General features: G+C 38.5%; 1 non-coding gene across 1 annotated transcript; it reads right to left on the reverse strand.

Moving 5' to 3' along the window:
* Positions 1-3,583: 3,583 nt before the first annotated feature.
* On the reverse strand, positions 3,584-3,688 carry LOC121973968. The gene has a single exon (XR_006109867.1). It is a non-coding gene; the product is annotated as a small nucleolar RNA R71 (small nucleolar RNA).
* Between the last annotated feature and the right edge of the window lie 810 nt (positions 3,689-4,498).

Raw genomic sequence — 4,498 nt, forward strand, 5'->3', positions numbered from 1 at the left:
AAGAAGGGATTTCTGCCGATGTCACATGGCGTGAGTCTTTCGAAGACTCAAGGTCCCTCTTCTAGAGAGGAGAGAGACCACATGGATCATATCCCTTATGCCTCAGCCATAGGATCTATCATGTACGTCATGCTATGTACTCGTCCTGATGTCTCGTATGCTTTGAGCATGACGAGTAGATACCAGTCAGATCCAGGTGAAAGTCACTGGATAGCAGTCAAGAATATTCTTAAGTACTTAAGAAGGACTAAAGAATATTTCTTGATATATGGAGGTGATGATGAGCTAGCTGTAAAGGGTTACAGTGATGCCAGCTTCCAAACCGACCAGGATGATTATCGATCGCAGTCAGGGTTCGTGTTTTGCATAAATGGTGGTGTTGTGAGCTGGAAGAGTTCGAATCAGGACACAGTCGCTGATTCTACAACAGAGGCCGAGTATATTGCTGCATCAGAAGCAGCAAAGGAGGTATTTTGGATCCGCAAGTTCATCACTGAACTTGGGGTGGTTCCTAGCATCGTTGAATCTATTGAGCTCTATTGTGACAACAATGGAGCAATTGCGCAGGCTAAGGAACCTCGCTCACACCAGCGGTCCAAACACATACTACGACGCTTCCATCTCATTCGAGAGATCATCGATAGAGGAGATGTGAAGATTTACAGAGTACCCACTGAGGCTAACATCGTAGATCCCTTGACCAAAGCTTTGGCACAGAGAAAACATGATGGCCACACTAGGTCATTGGGCCTTAGAGCCTATACAGATTGACACTAGTGCTAGTGGGAGATTGTTAGTTAGAGCCCTAGAGCCAATCATTTGATGATTATTGTATGGACTCATTGTATCATATTCTTATATATATAAAGACATTTATTTTTGGTTATTATGCTTACTTGTATTGGTGTCAAATAACTAAGTATAATAGCGTCCTTAAGTAGAAGGTTCTTACCTATATCAATCGGTTAGTTGAATCGATAGTGAGATGATATAGGGAACACTATTCTTAATCATTCCTAGTAAAATATTGGCATTCAAGGACAATGTTAATGCGACGAGACTAGCATGTAGGTCAACTCGATGACTTAATCTCACAAGTCATGGATATGGAGATATCAAGTTGATACATGAGTATGCATTGGAGAATGTATACTGAATGACCCGCCATGAGAAAGTATCATGGATCGTTATATGAGTGTCATATACTTTCTCATGTGGCTATTAGTATGACTATTAGTCCTTGGACCTGAAGTCACAATGGTTCCCTACATAAGGAGTTGCATACTTTGGTTCCGTCAAATGCCACCCGTAACTGGGTGGACTATAAAAGCGATTACTGGGTATGTAACAAATTATGCGGAGGGATGTGAGTGATGTAGATGTGATCTATCCCTCTTATATGACAGGAGTGACATCGATATTCTTGATATAGTGAGACCACGAAGTGCATACCCATGCCCAAATGAGTCAATATGAGATATTGAGCTCATTTGATCGAGTGAGTCTACTTGGGATTCAAGATTTAGATTAATTATAGGATGACACGGTCTATGCCTCACATTGATCAATCTAGATGTGAAGGTTAGAAGGACACTTGTCATATATTGTGAAGAGTCACAATTAGTAGTCACAAGGTGATGTTGGATCTCAACATTCTTATAACTTGGGTAGTAATGATGTGTTGCTAGATACCGCTCATTACTTATGCTTCTAAATGAGTTTAGGAGCATTGCCAATGTTATAAGAACCTATAGGGTCACACACAAAGGGCAATTAGATGGAGATTATGTTCATTTGATGAACCTAAAAGATTAGGTTCATGTGATGAACCAAATTGGATTAAGAGTAATCCAAATTAGGCTAATTGAGTTGGACTCAATTTGGTTCATGTGTTAGATGAGTCTAATTTGGACTTAGACTCATTGAGTCAATTTAATTCAATGAATAAAGATTCATTAAATTAAAATTGACTTGAACCAATGGTTAGATTTGATCAACCATGGGATAGAAGTGGTCAAGTTTGACTTGACTTGAGAGGAAGATGAAGAGTCAAGTTTGACTTGACCATTTGCCACTTCATTGGTGAGTTGACAAAGAGTGGACCAATGATGATGCTCCACATCATCATAGTTGCTTAAGTGGTGTGCCACCTCATAAGGGAGATCAAGAGTTGTGACTCTTGGTATCCCATGGAGATAAAATCCCCTCATGAAGTGGCCGACCACTTGATGTGTGCATTTGATGTGCTTGGTGTAACTCCCATCTTCTTCCTCATTGATTTCTTCTCTTCTCTCCCTCTCCTCTTTGGCCAAGACTTCTTGGAGTGCTAGCACACTCAAGATTTCTTCTCTATCTCTTGCTTGTGTGGATACACATAGAGGAGTATCTACTTTGATACTCTCGAGATCCGACGAACCTTGGACGAGCGGGATTAGCGAAGGGCATCACATCAAGGGTAAATTCTTATCTTGTAGATCTAAAGTAGATCTAGGCATAGAAAACTCGTACGTGAAAGTTTTTATGAAATTTAAATCTTTCCACGGATCCGGTGGCATGGGAATTTCGGGGTTTCCGCAACGCAAAAAGCAATTTTTGCGGCCCGAAAAACCCAACAGATTTCACAGGGATCTTCTCTGATTAGTACTTAAGGATAGTAGCTTTAACTTCCGACGAAGGCATGTTGATTGACAATGAGTAAAAGATAGAACATGATACCTCAAGTTCCACCACAACGAAACCGAAATCGTAGAATCCATTTCCTAGAGCTCAATTCCCTCCAAGATCGATTCTCTCATCCTTCTCTTTCTCTCTTCAATCACTCTCGTTAGTTTGCAAGCACCAAAGCCAACTTTTGACCGTCTAGATAACTTACTTTGTGACATCTCTAATGCTTAATCAACAGTCCCTGTGGTTCGACAATATTATATATTACTAACGACGAATCCGTGCACTTGCGGAATCGTAACAAGTTTTTGGCGTCGTTGCCAGGGATTATTTTCGATTAACATTAGTTGATTAGCATATGAATTACCCTAGATATTTTTCTTTTTCTTTTACATTTTCTTTCTTGTTTTCATTATGCACTTTCTTTCTTGTAATTTAAATTCTGCATTTTCTTTCTTGCTTTTCATATAGTATTTTATTTTTTGTCTTTAATTTTTCATTTTTGTTCTTTTCTCATAATTTTTTTTAGATACCATGAGCACTAACATGTCAAGCAGGTCCTTAAGAGATTTCTCTGCACCCATTCCTGTAAGATTTTTATCTCCCATTGTGCAACATCATATTGAAGCAGAAAATTTTCAACTAGACCCAGAGTTAATTTTCATGATACAAGGTCACAAATTTGGAGGAGAAGTATCAGAAAGTCCTTATCTGCACCTTGAGACATTTCTAGAGCTTTGTGATATGGTGAATTGTGAAGGAGTGTCAGCAGATGCAGTTCAATTGATAGCATTTCCTTTCAGTATCAAGGATAAAGCAAGGACTTGGTTATATTCCCTCCATCCTCAAAGCATCACAAGTTGGAAAAAATTGGAGAAGCAATTTTTAGATCATTTTTTCCTTCCAAGTAGTACAATTTATATGAGGAATTGCATCACAAATTTTGCTCAGGTATATGAAGAATCATTATTTGACGCATGGGACAGATCAAGAGTCTACAAAGACAGTGCCCTCATCATGGTTTAGAAAAATGATTGACCCTGCACATATTCTATAGGGGAATTTCTTTCTCAGATAAGTGTTTGTTAGATTCATCAGCTGGAGGTTCTTTTATGGACAAGAGTGTAGACAAAGCATATATATTGATTGATCAAGTAACATTAAACCTCCATGAATGATCAAGCAAAAGTTGGATGGAATCTCCCTAAAAAATTCAAGAAGTACAAGCCATATATACAAGAGAGTCTGTCAAACAAAATGTAGTTCAACCACCCAAGAATGTTCAAATTCGCAAGTCACAGAATGAGAAGTTCAAACATTTAGGGGAAAAGATTAATAGCATAGTTTCAAAATGGTTCAAGGAAGACCTTCCTCCTACATAGACAAGATCTAGTGTAAATAATAATAATTTTAAGTTGAGAAGTGGCAAGAATCATGAAGAACTACTAAAGAAGGATTTGTTTAGAATTGAGGAGAAGAACAATAGAAGACATCAAGAACTCAGTTTCATTACTCCAGGAAGTTCCTAAAGGCAACAAGTACCTTTCCCTCAATGATTGATCACACCTACATTAGGTAAGCAAGTTGGACCTCCTCCGCAAGTTCAAAGGGAATATGGGAAAAAGGAAGTACCTTTCCTAAGACCTTCACTAAAGATTCCTTTTCCACAAAGGCTAGTGAGGGTTAATGAAAATGAAGACTTTGGCAAATTCTGTGACACTAATATGGTTGAGTGTAGATTTCTAGATGTATATGAAGATAAGGACTCTTCAGATGAGGATTGTGATGATAATGCAGTGGATAATAAGTTTTCTGATTTACCTTCTGAGTTTAC

Source organism: Zingiber officinale, chromosome 4A (genome assembly GCF_018446385.1).
Source record: "Zingiber officinale cultivar Zhangliang chromosome 4A, Zo_v1.1, whole genome shotgun sequence".
NCBI classification, from domain to species: domain Eukaryota; kingdom Viridiplantae; phylum Streptophyta; class Magnoliopsida; order Zingiberales; family Zingiberaceae; genus Zingiber; species Zingiber officinale.